The following is a 23,405-nucleotide window of genomic DNA, read 5'->3' as shown; positions in this document are numbered from 1 at the left end:
ATTCACACCTCTCCCCCCTTCAGACATTAAAGACCCATTTACACCCCTTGCTATTCTGCCTCCTCTCACCTCTGACCCCACACCAGCATTCAAGATCTGTGAAGAGGATGTTTGTCTGCTTTTTCGTAGACAGAAGATCAGGAAGGCACCTGGCCCAGATGGTGTGTCACCCTCCTATCTGAAGGTCTGTGCTGATCAGCTGGCCCCTATCTTCACCCAGATCTTCAATAGATCCCTGGAGCTGTGTGAAGTCCCCTCATGCTTCAAACACTCCACAATAATCCCGGTTCCCAAGAAAACCACCATCACAGGACTGAATGACTACAGGCCTGTAGCCCTCACATCTGTAGTCATGAAGTCCTTCGAGAGACTGGTGTTGTCACACCTGAAGGACATCACAGACCCCCTGCTGGACCCCCTGCAGTTTGCCTACCAGCAAACAGGTCAGCGGATGATGCAATCAATATGGGACTGCACTACATCCTGCAACACCTTGACTCTGCAGGGACGTATGCCAGGATCCTGTTCGTGGACTTCAGTTCGGCGTTCAACACCATCATTCCAGACATCCTCCACACTAAGCTCACCCAGCTCACTGTGCCCTCCTCCACCTGTCAGTGGATTATAAAGTTCCTGACTGACAGGAAGCAGCAGGTGAAGCTAGGGAGCATCACATCCAGCACCTGGACTATCAGCACTGGTGTCCCCCAGGGGTGTGTGCTGTCCCCACTGCTATTCTCCCTTTACACCAACGACTGCACCTCAAGAGACCCATCTGTTAAACTCCTGAAATTTGCAGACGACGCAACAGTCATCGGCCTCATCCGAGACGGTGACGAGTCTGCATACAGATGGGAGGTTGAATGGCTGGTCTGTTGGTGAGGTCAGAACAATCTAGAGCTGAACACACTCAAAACTGTGGAGATGACAGTGGACTTTAGGAGGAGCCCCCCCACCCTGCCGCCCATCACCAACAACACTGTGACTGCTGTTGAAACCTTCAGGTTTCTGGGCTCCACAATCTCCCGGGACCTGAAGTGGGAGACCAACACAGTCACCATCATCAAAAAGGCCCAGCAGAGGTTGTACTTTCTTCACCAGCTCAGGAAACTCAACCTGTCTAAGGAGCTGCTGACACAATTCTACTCTGCCATCATTCAGTCTGTTCTCTGCTCTTCCATCACTGTTTGGTTTGGATCGGTCACCAAGCAGGACAAGAACAGACTGCAATGGACAATAAGGTCTGCAGAGAAAATTATTGGTGTCAGCCTGCCATCCATCCAAGACATGTACCTGTCTAGAGGCAGGAAATGGGCAGGTAACATCTCTGCAGACCCATCACACCCTGGGCACAAATTGTTTAAACTTCTCCCCTCTGGGAGATGCTACAGATCACTGTACACCAAAACAACCAGACACAAGAACAGTTTTTTTTTTCCCCTCAGGCTGTCTCTGTGATGAACAGCTAAAACCAGCCTCAAATATCAGTAACATCAACTGTGAAATATCTGCACACTCGTACCGTCATTCTGTATATTTATATTTACTAAGTCATCCTTGCACTATGCACCATTTTGCACCAAAAGATAAATTATATATATATATATATATATATATATATATATATATATATATATATATATATATATCCTTGTCTATACATATATTTACCCTTCTACATGTACATGTTTTTTGTCTATGCTTTTTTTATCTGTTTGTACTAAGAGAGCTAAGTGAAACTGGAGTCAAATTCCTCGTGTGTGTTCACATACCTGGCAATAAAAGTGATTCTGATTCTGATAATGAGATCCTTCAGTATGTTATTATCTGTCAGTACTACAAATATTTTACCAGAATGCCATATAGGTTGCTATATATAACTGTAAAGCACACTGAAAGCATAATGCTAATTTGAACAGTATTTTAATATAGAAATTGGTTAAATTCTTTACATTGCATACATAGTCAAATGTGTGCACGTGTGGGCACACACACACACACACACACACGCTTCTGCAGCAAGCAGCCAAGAGAATTATAGAAAGACTTAATATCTGATTTTAATTACATCATTAACACAGTAATGATGACTTGGAGAGAGAGAAAAATTTTCCAACCTGCGTAGTCAAGCTCAAGACCCCCAGCTCTTAATGTTTACAATTTAACCTCAGATGAAAAGCTAGCAAACTCACTGCTTATTGTATACAAGATCCTATTAATCATGTTGAACTTACAAAATTGATTAGCCGTATATGAAATTGTATAAATAAATGCACAGTCATCCATTAAAAGCTAAGTCCAAATAATAAGTCTAAAAGCAACAGCACACAATAATGCAACAAAACCTTTCCTGCAACCTGTTAGCACAGTTTGATTTTGCACAATTACAGTGTGGCTGTTATTTCCTTGTACTTTTCCCACAGAATAGCTAAAGCTATTAATTCATTATAACTCCTCTAGAGCACCAAGTACACTCTAAAGAAAAAAAAAAGGCCTCTTGCACTGCACACAAAATGATTCTTGCTTGATGGTGCTGATAGGCTGCCTCTGATAACAGCATGTGCATCTCTGGAGTCTTACCCTGGTGAGTCCTTTTTGATGGTGGTACACATGCACAGCCTCAAACACACACAAACATTTAAATGTGATAGGTTTTGCAGCATCTCACCCCAAAGATGTCCATGAGGATAGAAACTTTGAGGCCCTGTAATTATCAAGACTTTGTCTTCTATTGAAGGCCTGTACTCACTTTAATAACTATGCACTTTGTGACCCAAGATATCTGTACATTTTTTGCTAAAATGTATGTCACATAAATTTGGATTGATTGCAGAGCTCCATGGAATGAATAAATTTATTATGGATAAAATTAGCTCAGGGTGGCATGGTGGTGTAGTGGTTATCACTTTTGCCTCACAGTTGCCTGGGTTCTGGGTTCGAGCCCAATGGCAGATGCGGGCCTTTCTGAGTGGAGACTTCATGTTCTCCCCATGTCTGCATGGGTTTCCTCTGGGTGCTCTGTTTTCCCCCACAGTCCAAAGACATGCAGATTAGGTGAGTTGGTGGCTCTAAATTGACCAGAGGTGTGAATGGATGTTTGTCTCTATGTGTCAGTCCTGACATGGATCCGGTGTCACCGAGCAGTGTCACTGGAGGAGGCGGTCTGGATGGCTGAGGACCACCTGATGGTGTTTCCCAGAGCAGGCGCTCCTACAACTTCTGTCTGTGAAGATTCTCAGTCTTCCACGCCATTGTAAACCATAGGTGCTGACAAGACAACTGGGCTTGCTTGAAATCCTTGTAGATGTTTCACCTCTCCTCCAAAAGTCAAGTCAAGTTTGTTTGTATCGTGCTTTTAACAATAGACATTGTCCCAAAGCAGCTTTACAGAATCTGAATGACCCAAGACATGAGCCAATTTTATCCCCAATGAGCAAGCCAGTGGCAACGGTGGCAAGGAAAAACTCCCCCAGACAACACGAGGAAGAAACCTCGAGAGGAACCAGACACAAAAGGGAACCAATCCTCACCTGGACAACAACAGACAACATGACTATAACATTAACAGTTTTAACATGAAGTCAGTTTCGTTGATGTTATAACTCTTCATTCATGGAAACTTGAATGCAAAACTGTTCATGACAACCGCAGTCCCAAAGTTAGCAAGCCAACTGTAGTCCTCAGCCACAAAAGCATTACTGTAAGTGTCCAGAGTGCCTTCCAAGTGTGACTTTCAACTGTCCATATGGGGCCATCCTCCACAGGAGCAATGTGATGAGACTCCAACCAGACATAGGGCATCAGGATGGATCAGGCAGGTCCAAGGAGCAGAAGAGGTCAGCATCTAGATCCCAGGACTGACATGTAACTCAGAGGGACAGATGGGGGGAGGGGGGAGAAGAGAGAGAAAACACAGGTTGTTAGGTATGCCCAGTGTCACCTGAATAAGTAGGTACAGTATACATTTTGCGCTGAGCACAAGCAGGGACTCCGGCAAAACTAACTATGACAGCAAAACTAAAAGGAGAGAGCCAGAAGGTAACACAGGCATGAGGGAGCCCAGGGACATAAAGCAGCCAGCCACTACACCATCAACAAACTCGAGTGAGCAAGCGAGTGGGGGACTGATAGCATCCATACATCCCAGTTTACCAAAACACAATGTCTGAGGACCCTCCAGATCTACACCTTTAGCTCATAAACACCATTAACAAAAGGCTTGACTAAACAGATATGTTTTCAGCCTAGACTTAAATGCTGAGACTGTGTCTGATTCTCGAACACTGCTTGGAAGGCTGTTCCATAACTGTGGGGCTTTGTAAGAAAAGGCTCTGCCCCCTGATGTAGCCTTCACTATACGAGGTACCAGCAGATAGTCTGCACCTTTTGATATAAGTAGGCATGGCGGGTCATAGAGGACCAGAAGTTCACTCAGGTACTGTGGTGCGAGACCATTCAGTGCTTTGAAGGTCAACAGTAGTATTTTATAATCAATATGAAATTTGATTGGGAGCCAATGCAGTATGGATAAGACATGGGTGATGTGGTCATATTTTTTAGTTCAAGTAAGGACTCTTGCTGCTTCATTTTGAACTAACTGGAACTTGTTTATGCACTTATTGGAACATCCAGGCAGTAAGGCATTACAATAATCCAACCTGGAGGTAACGAAAGCATGAACTAGTTTTTATGTGTCATGTAGTGACATTAAATTTCTTATCTTAGCAATATTTCTGAGATGAAAGAAAGCTATCCAGGTAATGTTATCAATGTGAGTTTCGAATGAAAGACTGGGGTCAATAATCATCCCAAGGTCTTTTACTGCTGCATGTGAAGAAACAGAAAGGCCATCCAGAGTTACTATGTAAAACTTACTTCTGGCTGCATGTAGTCCTAGTACAAGTACTTCAGTCTTGTCAGAGTTAAGCAGAAGGAAATTAATAAGCATGCAGCATCTAAAGTCCTTCATACATTCCTCAATTCTATTAAGCTGGTGTCTCTCATTTGGTTTTGCAGAAACATACAACTGTGTGTCATCAGCATAACAGTGGAAATTAATACAATGCTTAAGAATAATATCACCCAGAAGTAACATATATAAAGAAAAATGCAGTGGACCTAAGACAGAACCTCGTGGAACACCAAACTTTACCTCAGTATGTCTAGAAAAATCACCATTTATATCAACATACTGATAGTGACCTGAGCCAGGAGAGGGCTGTTCCCTTAACTCCCACAACATTTTCTAGTCTATCCAGAAGAATGGAATGATCAGTGGTATCAAATACTGCACTAAGGTCAAGCAACACAAGCAGCGAGACACAGCCCTGATCAGACGCCAACAGTAGGTCATTTACTACTTTAACCAGAGCAGTCTCTGTGCTATGATGAGGTCTAAATCCTGACTGATACATTTCATGGATGTTATTCCTATGTAAATATGAGCATAACTGCTGTGCCACAGCTTTTTCAAGGCTCTTGGAGATACAGTGGAGGTTTGATATTGGCTGATAATTGGACAACTGACAGGGATCAAGGTCAGATTTTTTAATCAGGGGTTTGATAACTGCTAGTTTAAAGGATTTGCGTACATAGCTGATCCTAAGAGAAGAATTTATTATTTTTAGAGGCGGTTCAATTACTTCAGGTATTATCTGTTTGAATAGACATGTACAGTAGGTAAGGGACCTAGTACACAAGTTGAGGCTTTTGATGCAGAGATGAATGAAAGTAATTCAATTTCTCTAAGTTGAGTAAAACATTCTAATTGCTGATCTGATACAATTATATTCTTAACTACAGGGTCACTTACATTGTCTGACCTGAAATTAGTAGTTTGAATTTTTTGTCAGATATTCTCAATTTTGTCATTTAAAAAATTCATGAAGTCATTGCTACTACATACTGCAGGTGTGCATGTTTCTATAGTGGACTTATTCCTGGTTAATTTTGCTACAGTATTAAATAGGAATCTAGGATTGTTTTGTTATCTTCTATGAGGGAGGAGAGATATGTTGATCTAGCAGCACTAAGAGCTTTTCTGTACATCAGGAAGCTCTCCTTCCATGCTAATTTGAAGGCTACCAATTTTGTTTGATGGCATTTACATTCTAATTTTTGAGTGGTCTGTTTTAAAGTGCGAGTGTCATCATTATACCAAGGTGCTATTTTTTTCTCTCTGATCGTTTTCCTTTTAAGAGGAGCTACATTATCTAAAGTATAGCAGAATGTTGATTCTCAGCATTCAGTTGCCTGATCAAGTTCTGCAGGGGCTGAGAGTGACCCAATCAAAGTTGATAGGTTGTTGGTTGTTTCCCCCACTGGAAATAGGTGGTGGTCAGTTAAAGATCAAGCAGGGTGCAAATGTGGTCTGTGGTGAGGTTTGCTCTGTCCAGTAAGGTGCTGTCTTGAAGAAGTTGTTTCCTAACTGATTTGACTGCTTCTGTGGTGGGAATACAGGTGAAAAGAGAAGTTTCCAGTTCACCAAATGTTTCTACAGACAGAAGCATGGATGCACCATGGGCTCACCAGTGTCCCCTATAGTGGCCAATCCACATATCAAGGAAGTGGAAAACAAAGTCTTGACCACTTTTTCAGGAGTCACTCCCAGCCACTGGTTCAGGTATGGGGATGATATCTGGGTCAAAATCAACACCGATGAGGTGGAAGCCTTCACAGAGCACATCCATGCAGTGGATATCAACATCAAGTTCACTTGGAAGGACATCAGTGGAAACAACCTAGCCTTTTTGGACTGTGGCATGCACACTGAACAAGACAGAAGCCTCAGCATCGAAGTCTACCAAAAATCCACACACAGAGACCAGTACCTACTGTTTGACTCTCAGCACCCACTGGAACACAAATTGGTGGTCATTAGGACCTTACATCACAGGGCTCAGAACATTCCTACAATGGTAGAGGGAAAAGAGAAGGAGCACATCAAGGAAGCACTTCAGAAGTGCAGGTATCCCAACTGGGCTTTTGTCAAGACCAGGAAAAGAAACATAATAGACAAGGAAGAAAACAGCAACATTGTCATTCCCTACATTTCTGAACTATCTGAGAGACTCAAGAGGATCTTCTACAAACACAACATCCCTGTACACTTCAGACCCAGTAACACTCTGAGGCAGAAATTGGTCCATCCTAAGGACAGAATACCCAGACGCAAACAGGACAATGTAGTATATGCAATTCAATGCAGTGAGGAATGCACAGACCTGTATATTGGGGAAATGAAACAACCACTTCACAAGTGCATGGCTCAACACAGAAGAGCCAGTTCCTCAGGCCAGGACTCTGCAGTCTATCTTCATCTCAATAACAAAGGACACTCATTTCAGGACTGCAATGTACACATTTTAGCCAGAGAAGACCGGTGATTTGAAAGAGGAGTAAAAGAAGCCATATTCATCAACCTGGAATGACCATCACTGAACAGAGGAGGTGGTCTGAGACACCACTTATCAGCCACCCACAATGCAGTCCTTGGCACACTTCCCAGAAAACTGATTACACATCCACACCAAGACTCAGCTGACTTCAATGACTCGCATGATGGCAGAGAGAGCCAACGACCCACAGAACACCCCAATGACCCTTGAGGCTGCTAACATAGTTTATATGCAGCCTTCAGGGATCCTAACAACCTACAGGATGACTGAGAGGGTCAATGATCCATCAAATCAAATCAAATCAAGTTTATTTGTACAGCGCTTTTAACAATCAACATTGTCGCAAAGCAGCTTTACAGAATTTGAACGACTTAAAACATGAGCTAATTTTATCCCTAATCTATCCCCAATGAGCAAGCCTGTGGCGACGGTGGCAAGGAAAAACTCCCTCAGACGACATGAGGAAGAAACCTCGAGAGGAACCAGACTCAAAAGGGAACCCATCCTCATTTGGGCAACAACAGACAGCCTGACTATAATATTAACAGTTTTAACAGGTATAACCCTCAACTGTCCTCATGGGGCCGTCCTTCACAGGAGTGGGGCGATAAAACTCCGACCAGACACAGGGCACCAGGATGGATCAAGCAGGTCCGAGGGGCAGAAGAGGCCAGCATCTCAATCCCAGGATCAACATGTAACTCAGAGGGACAGATGGGGGGGGGAGAGAGAGAGAGAGAGAGAGAAAGAAAACACGTTGTTAGGTATGCCCTAAAAATGACAAGTATTAAATCTGTGTGGTAGGCTCGCAGAGACGAGAGTCTTTACATCAGGCATAACACACAATGGCATGTTAATATGGTAAAAAATATATCATGACCTGCTCTGGCTGGATGCTTGATTGGGTGATGGGAGCACACTCCTCAGCAATGATGAGATGCAGATGGGACCCTTAGGGCTGGCCAAGACAATTCAGTTACATTTCACCGGGTCTGGGACATGCGACAGAATGTCTGACGGCCGATTCCCTGCAGGCTACGATAGCCAGTCGAGGTCCCCACCATCTCCACCAAAAGATTTCCTGTTGACTCCATGTAACTCAGAGGGACAGATTTGGGGTGGGGGGGAGAGAAAGAAAACACAGGTGGTTAGGTATGCCCAATGTCACCTGAATAAGTAGGAACAGTATACATATTGCACCGAGTACAAGCAGGGACTCCGGCAACTAACTATGACAGCATAACTAAAAGGAGAGATCCAGAAGGTAACACAGGCATGAGGGAGCCCCGGGACATAAAGCAGCCAGCCACTACACCGTCAACAAACTCGAGTGAGCAAGCGAGTGGGGACTGACAGCATCCATACATCCCAGTTTACCAAAACACTCTATGTCTGAGGACCCTCCAGATCTACTCCTTTACCTCATAAACACCATTAACAAAAGGCTTGACTAAACAGATATGTTTTCAGCCTAGACTTAAATGCTGAGACCGTGTCTGATTCCCGAACATTACTTGGAAGGCTGTTCCATAACAGTGGGGCTTTGTAAGAAAAGGCTCTGCCCCCTGATGTAGCCTTCACTATACGAGGTACCAGCAGATAGCCTGCACCTTTTGATCTAAGTAGGCGTGGCGGGTCATAGAGGAGCAGAAGTTCACTCAGGTACTGTGGTGCGAGACCATTTAGTGCTTTAAAGGTCAATAGTAGTATTTTATAATCAATACGAAACTTGATTGGGAGCCAATGCAGTGTGGATAAGACAGGCGTGATGTGGTCATATTTTCTAGTTCTAGTAAGGACTCTTGCTGCGGCATTTTGAACTAACTGGAGCTTGTTTATGCACTTATTGGAACATCCAGACAGTAAGGCATTACAATAATCCAACCTGGAGGTAACGAAAGCATGGACTAGTTTTTCTGCATCATGCAATGACATTAAATTTCTTATCTTTGCAATATTTCTGAGATGAAAGAAAGCTATCCGGGTGATGTTATCAATGTGAGTTTCGAATGAAAGACTGGGGTCAATAATCACTCTGAGGTCTTTTACTGCTGCACGTGAAGAAACAGAATTAGAGGATAAACACCTGAAACTCCCCACTAGTCAGACATAACTGAAGAAACCTTTCCAATGAGAGATGAAATGTCTTCAAGGATTTCAAGCAAGTCCAGTTGGCTTTTTTAGCACCTATGGTCCTACAACCTCTCCTCCTCTCCCTCATTCAATTTTGCTTTGTCCCCCCTCTCCTCTCCTCCCCTACCCCAGCCCTGCAGAAATGGGGACCAATTCCCCTGAAACCTACTCCCTGCACTCCTGTTTATTCTTGTGTTTTTGCTCTCCTTTCTCCTTCTGTGTCTGTGCCACCATTAACCCCCTCTCTCTCTCCACAGGTGAACTCATCCATGCCCACCAGAACTGAGAGCAAGCCCAGGCAGGTCTGTCAGTGTGGATGAAAGGCAGGGAATCAGCGCTTCCACAAAGAGGCGGGACTACTGATTCGCATCCCTGATGTACCACAGGCTTCCCCGATTGTGATTGTGAGTATTCAAGGGGGTACACATCAGGCTTTGGTGGATTCTGGTTGTAATCAGACCTCCATGCATCAAAACCTGATTCAATGTGAGTCACTGGCAAATGCACGGTTGGTGAAGCTTAAGTGTGTGCACGGTGATATACATAAATATCCACTAATTCTCATCACCATTCACTTCTGGGGAGAAAAGCATAGCATGAAGGCGGCGGTTAGTCCGAGCCTCACCCACCCACTGATCTTGGGAACAGATTGGATAGGGTTTAAAACATTAATGAAACAGTTAGTAGAGAGTGGGCCCTGCAGTAGCACGTCAAGTGGCTTTCTTCTTGCAACCCTGCCATGCACACCATCGTTGTTCAGTGTTCTCCTGATGATGGACTCATGAACATTAACATTAGCCAATGTGAGAGATGCCTTCAGTTGCTTAGAAGTTACCCTGGGGTCCTTTGTGACCTCAATGACTATTACACGCCTTGCTCTTAGAGTGATCTTTGTTTGTCGACCGCTCCTGGGGAGGGTAACAATGGTCTTGAATTTCTTCCATTTATACACAATCTGTCTGATTGTGGATTGGTGCAGCCCAAATTCTTTAGAGATGGTTTTGTCATTTTTTCCAGCCTGATGAGCATCAACAACACGCTTTCTGAGGTCCTCAGAAATCTCCTTTGTTTGTGCCATGATACACTTCCACAGATGTGTTGTGTAGATCAGACTTTGATAGATCCCTGTTCTTTAAATAAAACAGGGTGCCCACTCACACCTGATTGTCATCCCACTGATTGAAAACACCTGACTCTAATTTCACCTTCAAATTAACTGCTAATCCTAGAGGTTCTCATACTTTTGCCACTCACAGATATGTAATATTGGATCATTTTCCTCAATAAATAAATGACCAAGTATAATTTTTTTGTCTCATTTGTTTAACTGGGTTCTCTTTATCTACTTTAAGGATTTGTGTGAAAATCTGATGATGTTCTAGGTCATATTTATGCAGAAATATAGAAAATTCTAAAGGGTTCACAAACTTTCAAGTACCACTGTATGTGATGAGGTGCACAGGTGTCTAATTACTGGCTGTCTATTAACCTGTGTCTCTGTGTTTCTTTCAGACAGCCAGGAACAAGACAGAGAGCTGTGACACCCCATCATATATATATATGTGTGTGTGTGTGTGTGTGTGTGTGTGTGTGCCATTATAAGTCACTGAAAGTGTAAAAATAAAAAGAACACACCTGTTGTGAAGCCTGCTTCCAGTCCTTCAGTTTCCCACAAGTTAAAACCTTGTTACAATATGGTTCCATGCAGAGAACAAGAAGGAAAATGGCCTTCAACATGTGTCATTTCACTATGTTTGCTGCAATAGCACCACTTGTAAAAACATCCAGGGGAAACTTAGTAACCAAAAAAAGACAAAAAAGGTGTCAGTAAACCAGCTGAAGATGAGCAAACTACAATCATGGACAACTCGGACTACAACTCCCAGCACGCACAGTGCCCTCTTTCTCCCACCTACTGAATCACAGCTGATTCACATTTCCACAATCACCTGTCTCCCTATATAAACCCCAGTCACACTCTCACCCATTGCGAAGTATCATCCTGAATTACCAGTTCATACCAAGCCTTGTATCTTTCTGACTGCTTTCCTGCCTTTTGACCTTCACTTGCACTTCCTCATTCTCTTGCTCTTTGTCTTGTCCCCGTAACACTGTTTGCCGACTGCCCGACCCACACTAGCTTTCTGACTATGATTCCTGTCTCTCGATTTGGCTTGGTTTGCTCTTCAAAAGCTGTCTTCCGCCGCACATATATCTATCTGAATATTACAGTAACAGATTTGCACAGGATACTTCACCAGCATGGATGTAGCTGGTGAAGTATCTCCCTCAAGTGCAGCTTTCAATGCACAAGGGCATTTGCTCGGAGAATATCAACAGATGCTTGCCGATTTAAACACCAGAATGACGCAGCTTACAACTGTGATGTTGCTGGCCCTTCTAGCATGCCCTGAACCTCTATCCCATCTGGCATTGCAACTCCACATGCCAGATAAGTTCACTGGAGACACCACCATATATAAGGGTTTCTTGTTGCAATGCTCGTTGTATTATTTCACCACCATGCCTGATTTACCTGATGAGCACAAAATCACTAAGTTTCTGTCTCTCCTCACCGGCAAAGCACTCTGCTGGGCTACAGCTGTCTGCAACAGGGGTGGAGACCCAATGAGGTCATATGAGCAGTTTTTCTCTCTGTTTAAGAAGGTGTTTGATCATGAACCCGAAGGGATCGAAGTTGGGGAAAGCCTGTTCATCAGTTCACAGGGCACTAGAAGTGTCGCAGAATATGCCCTGGAGTTCAGGACACTTGCAGCCGCCAGTGGATGGAATGACCCCACCCTGAAGGTGTTTTTTTTGTTAAGTTCTACATCCCGAGATACTCAGTGAATTGGCGTGTAGGGATGGGAATCTCTCATTAGATGCCCTCAACAAACTGGCAATCTGACTAGACCAGCTTTTAAAGCACTGGCCCTCACTCCTCATTGACAAAAAGCCAGCTTCACCTCCAGAGGACAACTCACCTATGGAGGTGTCCCACACAAGGTTAACCTGCACTGAGCATGCCAGACGATGTAAGGAGGGACTGTGCTTTTACTGTGGGAACCCAGATCACAGTATTCAGCATTGCCCAGTCCGACCTACCTGGGGAGCTCTGACAGAAAAACCTATCCAAGCCATGAGTCCAGTGAGAGAGCTCAACTCCAAATCCTTTCAAATTCCAGTGTACTGAAGATGGCATCCTCCACTCATGTCCTGTCCGCCTTTATTGATTCAGGGCCAGAGGGGAACTTCGTCAGTAAGGCCCTTGTGCAGAAGCTCAACTTGCCAATCACCTCTTTGCACAGCGCTCTTCGCATCAGGACAATCGACGGCAGACCCATAGGCGACGGACTGGTCACATCACGAACTTGGCCCATACAGATACAGGTGGGTGCACTACATAAGTAGCTCATCTCACTTTATATCACAACAACTGTCCGTCACAACATCATCTTAGGATACCCCTGGCTACAACTCCATGATCCCCTTATCTCATGGCAAAACAAAGAAATTCTTCAATGGTTACCCACGTGTTTTCAGAGCTGCCTCTCTCATCCTCAACTCCTAGTTTCCTCCACCTCTGTAGAGAGTCCACTACCTGATTCCATGGACAACGTTCCCAAGTGTTACCGGGATCTTTCCAAAGTCTTCAGTAAGGGGAAGGCCTGCGGGTTACCACCACATCAGCTGTGTGACTGTGCCATAGAGCCAGGCATGGCTCTGCCCCGAGGTTGCAGCTATCCGTGTCCCAGAGAACATGCTGCCATGGAGGAATACATTCAGGAGGCTCTCAAGCAAGGTTACATCCGCCCATCGAAATCTCCTGCATCTGCTGGCTTCTTCTTCATGGAGAAACGAGGAGGTGGACTGCGACTCTGCATCGATTACAGAGGACTCAACAAAGTCACCATTAAGTATCCATATCCTCTCCCTCTGGTTCCAGCAGCTCTGGAGCAACTTCGCTTAGCCAAAGTTTTCTCCAAACTGGACTTATGCAGCGTGTACAACCTAATCCAGATCAAATGAGGTGATGAGTGGAAAACCTCCTTCAGCACAGCCACTGGTCACTTTGAGTACTGGGTCATGCCATATGGCCTTTCTTCGGCACCCAGCATGTTCCAAAGCTTCATCAATGACGTGCTGCAGGACATGCTGGGCAAATATGTCATTGCCTATATTGATCTATTCCTCAGACCTCCACAGTCATCAGGAACATGTCAGAACTGTACTCAAATGGTTATTGGAAAACCACCCCGACGTAAAGGCTGAGAAATGTGAATTCCATCAAGACAAGATCTCCTTCCTAGGCTACATAATCAGCGTGGAAGGAGTAAGCATGGACTTAACCAAAGTCTCAGCAGTGACCTTGTGGCTAACCCCCAAGTCAGTCAAAGACCGACAAAGATTTCTAGGCTTTGCAAACTTTTATTGTCATTTTATTAGGAACTTCAGCACCTTGGCCACTCCATTAACCACACTCTTGAAGAAGGGTCCCAAGTGACTTCGATGGAATCCAGTGGCAGAGGAGGCCTTCAACCAGCTAAAGTCCGCGTTCATGTCAGCCCTGATACTCCAGCAACCTGACCCCATGAAACCATTTGTTGTGGAGGTAGATGCCTCAGAAATGGGAGTAGGAGCCGTCCTGTCCCAGCAATTCGGGGAAACACCTAAGTTACACCTGGTGGCCTTCTTCTCAAAGAAATTGATGCCTGCCAAGAGGAACTATGACATAGGAAATTGCAAGCTGTTGGCCATCAAGTTAGCCCTTGAAGAATGGTGACACTGGTTGGAAGGGGTCACTCACCCATTTGTTATCCTCACTGACCATAAAAACTTAGAGTATCTCAAGAAGGCCAAGAGGTTGAATCCACGTCAGGCCAGGTGGGCACTGTTCTTCACCCAATTTAATTTCTCTATCTCCTTCCATCCAGGTTCCAAGAACACCAAGGTGGATGCCTTGTCCCGGGCAGTGGAACCTTCCCCCAAGGATACAGAACCACAACCCATCATTCCATCACAGCACTTCGTGCAATCCATCAAGTGGGATTTAGACAATGAAATCCATAAGTCACAACCATGGACCTTACCAAGTCACCTCCCACCTGATCTTCTCTTTGTGCCAATGCATCTACACAGCAAACTCATCACCTGGGTGCACGCATCTCCCGCCACCGGTCACCCAAACCGTCAACACACCTACCAGATGTTGAAGAACAGGTACTGGTGGAATGACATGCTCTCAGAAATAAACTGGTTCATCTCCTCCTGTTCCGCCTGTGCTCAAGCCAAGGTTCCACGATCTCCTCCCACTGGCAAGCTATGTCCTCTACCTATCCCACAGCGACCCTGGTCACATCTTGCAATCCATTTCATCATGGACCTCCCTTCCTCACAGAACAATACCACCATCATGGTGACCAGCAATCATTTCTCAAAAGCCTTGAAGCTCATTCCTCTACCTGGTATCCCTATGGCCACCGAGACAGTGGAGCTACTGTTCCAGCAGGTCTTCAGGTATTATGGCATTCCAGAAGACATCATCAGTGATAGAGGACTGCAATTAATTTCCAAGTTCTGGTCCAGCTTAATGGAGAGGCTGGGAGTGTCCATAAGCCTCACCTCCAGCTACCATTCTCAATCCAATGGACAAGTAGAAAGAGCTAACCAAGAAATTGGCTGCTATGGATCTACTGTATGCACAACCAGGGGGACTGGGCATGCTTCCTGGCATGGGCCGAGTATGCACAGAACTCACTAAAATATTCTGCCACTCAACTAACACCATTTCAGTGCATGCTCGGCTACTAACCACCCTTGTTCCCCTGGGACGATGCACCCAGCCAGGTACTGGCTGTTGATGAATGGTTCAAGCACAGTCAAGCCATTTGGGGAGGAGGTTCATCAGCAGTTAGAAGTCATCTGCGCCAAGTACAAGACTTATGCTGATAGACACAGAGGAGAGACTCCTGCCTTCCTTCCCAGTGGTCGAGTATGGGTGGCCACAAAAAATCTATGAGAGACCAACACCTGTAGAAAGCTCCAGCCATGCTACATCAGGCCATTCAAAGTTCTCCAACGCATCAATGAAGTCTCGTACCACCTGGAACTTCCACCTCACAGCCAAGTGTCTCCCACATTCCATGTCTTGAACCTCAAACCTGCCATCCCAGGGCCCCTTTTCAACAATACACCTACCCAAGAACACCCCTCTTTGAATCTAGAAAGGGAACCCATCTACCAGGTCAACAAGAGCCTCAACTCCAGACAAAGAGGAGGCCAGATTGAGTACCTGGTGGATTGGGAAGGGTACAGACCAGAAGAACAAAGTTGGGTCAAGTCAAAAGACATCCTTGACCCCCTTCTGAAACGAGACTTCCATGCACAGCAAGCCAGCACCCAGAGGTCGAGGACGTCCCTGAAAGAGTGTAGCTCCTGGAAGTAGCTCCTCGGGGGGCTCTGTCTGTAAACCTGCTGAAGACGAGCAAACTACAATCATGGGCAACTTGGACTATAACTTCCAAGCACACACAGTGCCCTCTATCTCCTGCCTACTGAATCACAGCTGACTCACATTTCCACAATCACCTGTCTCCCTATAAACCCCAGTCACACTCTCACCCATTGCGAAGTATCATCCTGAATTACCAGTTCATACCAAGCCTTGTATCTTTCTGACTGCTTTCCTGCCTTTTGACCCTCACTTGCTCTTCCTCATTCTCTTGCTCGTCCTGTCCTTGTAACACTGTTTGCCGATTGCCTGACCCATGCTAGCTTTCTGACTATGATTCCTGTCTCTCGATTTGGCTTGGTTTGCTCTTCAAAAGCTGTCTTCCACCACACATACATCTGTAAGTGCCTGCATCCTCACAAAAAGGAGGCAGATAATCATAAAATTATAATTTCTTGGCTGCTTGCTTATCACTTTGAAGACTGGCATTGTGCTTCTACCCTTTAAAAAATGTGTATAATTGCATTTTTACTCAGATCTCACTGGAAACAGCAATGTCTGAATTGCTTGCCTCTCTGTCACCAGGAAAATCAAATAAGTTTGACACTGTGTTGACTAGAGTGCCCCAATGACTTGCCTTGAATCAGACCCCACCCTCAATAATTGCTATTTGAACTGCTGCTGTAATGGTAACAAAGATATTTATTTTGGGCCAGTGCCATGCACATCTTATCACCCTCCCATTGTTTAGAGGGTTGAATCATTTATCAGACCTTGCCTTTAATTAAAAAGTCAAGGAGGTAATTGAAAGTACTGTGCTGCTCCAGGGGAAAAAAAATTGTCATGCTGGTTGATGTGATGATACATCAGCAACTTTTAATCCATGTTTGACCACCTCTTCTATTGGAAAGTGGGTGGAGTGAAGTAATAAGTATGTATTTTTTGCCCTTTCTTACAGACAACAGTGAGGACAAGAGAAATAGTACTGTGTCTTATCTTGTGTAGCAGCATGTTAAATGAGATTGTATGTTCTTTTGGGCCAGTATGAAGTTAGGAATGACAGACAAATCCCTTCTGATGGTTGCCTATGGTGTTATAGCCCACACAGCCTATGTTGATAACCATAGCAGTTCTCACACGGCCCTTTAGGGTCATAATGAGTACATTGTTTTAATTGCCACAAGTGCCATAGGTAATGCAATAAAAATGGTCAACTTCTGTTCATTTGTTTTTATATACAGGGGGCTGCAAAAGGAGGTATACAGTAATGAAAAACAAAATATTCGCACAAAACGTTATTTGATTGATTATACAAACATATCAAGAATAACATATCAAACATAAACATTTTAATCCCTCAAATGTTCAAACTGTTTGCCCCTAGCATTCACACACTCCACTAGTTGAGTATGGACACCCATGCACACTCTGGCACAAAGGTTTTTATCAGCATCAATTTCCTGGTAAGCCTCCCATATGAACTGAATCATGGCATCAACAGAATGTGGCTTGCATGCGAAAACCCTATCTTTTACACATCCCCAGAAAAAGAAGTCCATAGGGGTGAGATCTGGCGAATGTAGTGGCCAGTCAACGGCTCCCTGACGTCCAATCCACCTCTTGGAAAATTCTTTGTCAAGTAGCGCATGCACATTGAGTGCGAAGTGCAGTGGTGCCCCATCCTGCTGAAAGTAGAAGTCGTCCTGCTGCTATTGTTCGCATATAATCCTTACTGTATAGACCCTTTTCACGTGACGTCACGACAAATGCGGCCGCCATTTTGGACATGTACTACCAGTAGTTTACCACAGCCAGCATTGAGGAACGGCAGCAAAGAAAGTGTTTATTTTCAGCAAGACTTCCATCATGCCACTATATTGTTGTGCACCTGGATGTAGTAACCATCAACAAACAAGGCAAGGTTTATCATTTTATCGGATCCCGACGGAGAAGATGGATAGCGGCCATAAACAGGAAAGATTGGCAGCCCTCGGCATACCAGCGCTTGGGTAGTGACCACTTTGTTGGAGGTAAGACGAATAAAATTAGCCAGAAAAGGCATTACATTGCTGTTAACATTCTGTGGCGGCGAGTGTGTAACCAAATAGGCTAAAATAACCCATTGTAACCTCTGTTCTTCTGTAGTAGCTATTAGCTAACGACATTAGCTAGTGTTGTGTTCCTTTGCTGTTGGTAGACTGTAGGACAGATCAGAGGCAGTGTCCTACAAACAGTGCTTAATTTGAGGGGGAGCAAGCCGGAGCGCGCTCCGGAACCTCGGGCGTTGGCTCCGGCAGCTATTTACACTGGATCTGGTGATCCAACACCTCTTTTGACTATGTAACAAAAAAAAAAAAAACCCAAATAATTAAATAAAAAATGCAAGTTTATTTAGTGTTAATGTCTGATTTTGATATCTGTCTTGTTGGTGATTTCTCTCATGAAACGACATCCACAAAATATCTGCAGATGAACTTAATTTGCAGTGTTATTACAAAACATGCCCAGAAGCGCAGCGCCGCGCCCCCCTCCCCCCCTCTTTTTTTCCGCACCGGAGCCGCTCATCCTCTGCGCTCCGGACCTCCCACTTTACAAATTAAGCACTGCCTACAAATAAGTGTTCAAAACAAGAGGAACATGTATTTGTCTCTTAAATCCAGGCCGTTCCCTGTAATCTGTCACAACGGTTGGAGAAAGTAATGGCAAATAGTGAGTGCACAAACCGTAGAAGGTAAACTGTACACAGCGCCAGGGCAGTGTGATGGTATGTCTACTTTTAGATTGTGTTAGCTTATCAATGAACACACTCGTCACTCGACGAGTTTCACGTCTTTACGACGGATACTTAAATGTGTGTTAGGTATTATTGTTGCAGTCTAAGCAGTCATTGTAGCAGCTAGATGAGCGAGAACCGAAAGGGTCTGTGCCATAAACCGTTATTTCTGTACGGCGTTGCTAATGTGTCGTTACTGTTGTTATTTCTCCCTCTGCTCGCCCTGTAAATGCCCTACGTCGCTGGATAGCGAAGGTATTTTCTGCATCTCGCTCCTTTTTCTTGTATGTTCTCCGTTTGTCGCCTTCCTCGCATTCAAACCAATTCGAGCCGAAGTCCGCTACATGTCCAAAATGGTGGTCACGTTTACGAAGGTCACGTGACTGAAAAGGGTCTATACCTACTTTTGCAGCCCCCTGTATTTAACTGCTAAGGCTAGAGCAATTACAAGAATTGCACAAAGAATGATTGCACTCAGATTGAGATGGTCTGAGTCTTACACTCAACTATTACATATTGTAGCCTTCAAGCTTAAAAAACAACAACAACAACAACAACAACAAAACCTTATGCCATTAGGAAGTTTCAGAGAACTACACTGCATGTAAAACATTCAGAAAATAAAATCATACTTGAAAATTAAGCAAAGTATCTTAGACAAACAACACAATCACTCTAGTAGTTTGTGATTAAACAATCATGACTAAATATGTGGTGTAAGATGCCTTTGAATACACATATACTCCATAATATTTGAGAAAAGCAAGGCAAAAAAAAAACCTTTCCAGGTACATATTTATGTTTGATACTGGTTCACTTATTAAACTTGGATGAAAAAAAAAGTTGAATCCTCACCCCGTGTGCAAAAGAAAACAAGTTTATTGGTTTGAAAAGACACTGTGGTCTGCAAATAAGAAAGTTATTTCCTTTCTTGTCGCATTTCAGTGATTCCACTAGGATGAGTACATTGAGCAAGCAGACCCAGAGGGATGCTGAAAGATGATTACTAAACTAATAAGAACTCACCCAATTGAAAATTACAGAAAAAGAATAAAATAAAGGAGAACAGAAATAGTTCCAACAAGCCAAGTGCACAATCTGACCGCTTATACCAGCTACACACCAGACAAGATTTCTCCTCTGACATGCACCCATAATCCTACATGGTCACACACACCCCCCCCCACACACACACACAAACACATTTTATCCTCTCTGCATTCATGCCTTGAGTGTAGGTGTAAAGGTCATGGCATGGTAGCACATACAATATTGTTTGAAACAATGTTACCTTGTGCTTGGTCAGCATACTTAAGTGACAATAAAATTGAAGGCAAGAGATACATAACTAGATACGGTAGCCTGATTCCTTTAAAAAATCTCCTCCATATATAGATTTGCTCTCACTGCCTACTCTTTTCAAGCCCTGAGCAGAAGTCAATAAAGGTTCTTTCATAAAGCCATTGTAGTGTAAGTGCTGTTTATCTGATTAATACCCAGTTGGCATCTTTTTCATAAGCTGGAAACTGCATATTGGCACCCTACTTGCTTACTTCAGAATCAGAAAACAAGTGCAAGAGAAAAGTAATAAACACAGAAGAATGGTATGATTAAAAGCAACTCTGCTCACTTTCCTTCCAGCCGCTTTGGACAGCACGCCACTGGCTCTAATTTGTTTTTCCCATGTGGTAACTTTAATAACATTTCCTCCCTGCAAATCCACTCATATGGTGGGTATTATGAAGCCTAGAGTCCTATTATCATTCTACCTTATAGAAAATGTAGAGATGCCTCTGCTTTAATCCCCACTGATGAGAAATTTTCCTCTTTAACCCACTCCATTTGTCACTAAGACCCTGATTCTAGAGAGTTGTGTGGGTGGCTGAGTGCAGTTTTTTTTTTTTTAAACCCACAACTGACCCTGTGATCAAAGCAGAAGCCCTATGAGTGCATATGCTGACAATATGGCCAGTTCAGCAGACCTTCCAGAGGTTAGGTAGAGCATATGGTCCAACAGAGTTAATCTAGACAGTTTGGATTTCTGTGGCTGTAATGAAATGATATGTGCAAACAGATGTAGACACTGAACCAAACACACACACACACACACACACACACACACACACACACAAATATTATTGGGAAATAAATAAATAAATAAATAATATATACAGATAGTCGTCTACTTACGACCTATGTAACTTATGACCGATCGACTTTACGACCGTCTGGTTACGACTGGTGAGTGTTTCCCAGCTGAGCTAGCTGAGCGTACGACAGTTTCTGCCCCAGCTCTCGGCATCGCCCAGCATCCAGCCTCTTGCCACGCACGCTGCTCAGTGTGAGCAGTATCCCGGTACAGTAAACTTCTCCCGTGTCCGTTTGTGTTGGTAATTATCTTTCGAAATACTACCCCAAGATGTCTACCAAGAGGAAAATGTCTTTGTCTACTCCTCAGCCTGCCATGAAGGCAAGAAAGGCCATTGATTTGGACACAAAAATGATGGTGATTAAACAGCACGAAGGAGGGAAGAAAGTTAATGTGATCGCATAGGATATGAAGTTATCCCACTCTACAGTATCAACAATTTTGAAGGACAAAGAAAGAATTTGTGAGGCTGTGAAAGGCTCTGCACCCATGCGATCAACAGTGATTACAAAGCAACGTACTGGGCCCATCCATGAAATGGAGAAATTGTTGCACATTTGGATGGAAGATCAAATTGCAAAACGGACACCGTTAAGCCTTTTTACCATACAGACAAAGGCTAGAAGTCTATTTCAGACTTTGAAGGAAAGTGCCGGAGAAGACTACAGTCAAGAATTTGTGGCAAGTACTGGTTGGTTCAAGAGGTTCAAAAAAAGATTTGAACTGCATAATGTTTGAGTGACTGGAGAAGCAGCAAGTGCAGATGAAGAAGGAGCTCGTAAGTTTACCAAAAGTCCAGATGAAATAATTACAGATGAAGGTTATTTTGGTGAGCAGATTTTCAATGTGGATGAAACTGGATTGTTTTGAAAACGGATGCCAGCTCGCACTTACATCCACAAGGAAGCCAAAAGCATGCTGGGATTTAAATCCTTTAAGGACAGGCTAACTCTACTGCTTGGTGGGAATATCGCAGGGTTCAAGCTGAAGCCTTTCTTAATTTATCACTCGCAAAACCCATGGGCATTCAGGAATGTAAACAAGCACACTTTGCCAGTCTACTTTCGTTCTAACCATAAAGCATGGATGACGCAGGCACTGTTTGAAGACTGGTTTATGAATTGTTTTATTCCTCAAGTGCATGAATATTGTTTGGAGATGCAAATTCCTTTCAAGATTTTACTGCTCCTGGATAACACACCTGGAAATCCACCTCACTTAGCCGATCTCCATCCCGATGTGAAAGTATTTTTTTTGCCCCTGAATACAACTCCATTGATTCAACCTATGGATCAAGGTTCAATTGCTACCTTCAAGGCAAACTATCTCCAAACCACCTTCAGCCAAGCCATGGCTGCTATAGATGCCGACCCAGAAGTATCACTTTGTGACTTTTGGAAACAATATAATATTCTTCAGTGTATCAAGAATATTGCTACCACCTGGGATGCTGTGACTGAGAAGTGTATGAATGGCATATAGAAAAATTGTGTGAAGCGTTATGTGAATAATTTTGCTGGATTTGATAGTGAAAAAGAACTTGATGTGATTCGGGATAAAATAGTGAATCTGGCAAAAAACCTTTCCTTGGACTGTGAAATGGAAGATGTCGAGGAGTTGCTAGACCAAGAATCTGGAGAACTTACAAATGAAGAGCTGATCGAATTGGAAGAAGAAAGAAGAGAAGTGGAGAAAGAAGAAGAAGAGGAGGAGCCACGAAGGATGTTCCCCACTAAGGGATTATCAGAAGGTTTCTCTCAACTGAATAAACTCCTTGCACATTTTGAAGCAATGGACCCAAACATAGAACGATTTGCAAGGATTGAACGGATAGTACATGATGCGCTTTGTCCATATCGTGAAATTTATGAGGAGAAAAAGAAACAAACAATTCAGACGAGGCTTACCATGTTTATGAAATGAGCAAATCTTCCCGCCAGCCTGAGCGCTGCAACAGCTGATGATGATGTAGATGACCCACAGCCAAGCACCAGTGATGCCAGTGGTCACTAAGTTTTGTATTTTGCTATGTTGTATATATGTTGTGTATTTGTATTTCGGTATGTTTCAAACTAAAATATTTTCTATTTTTCACACCTGTATTTCATATTTTTTGTTTTGCACATATTAAACGAATTGTACTGTAGTATGCAGTGTTTGACTTAAACCAAATAATGAGCCAAGGTAATGAAATAAGAAAATGTTGATAAAATAAGACTTTAAGATGATTACAATATCATTACACATCACATACTTACGTTCATTTAACATAGGCCGACTTACGACCATATGAGTTTATGACCGGTCAGTCGTAACCAAACGCAGTCATAAGTCGACGCATACCTATATATATACAGTATATATATGTGATGAGTCATGGAATCCATGGACACATGTCGGCCGAAACGAATCCGAGAAAATCGCAAAAGAAGCATTTTTTTTGAAAAAAAAAATGCTTCTTTTGCGATTTTCTCGGATTTGTTTCGGCCGACATGTGTCCGT

This window comes from Neoarius graeffei, chromosome 1 (genome assembly GCF_027579695.1).
Source record: "Neoarius graeffei isolate fNeoGra1 chromosome 1, fNeoGra1.pri, whole genome shotgun sequence".
Classification (NCBI taxonomy): Eukaryota; Metazoa; Chordata; class Actinopteri; order Siluriformes; family Ariidae; genus Neoarius; species Neoarius graeffei.
Note: the sequence above shows the minus strand (reverse complement) of the source record.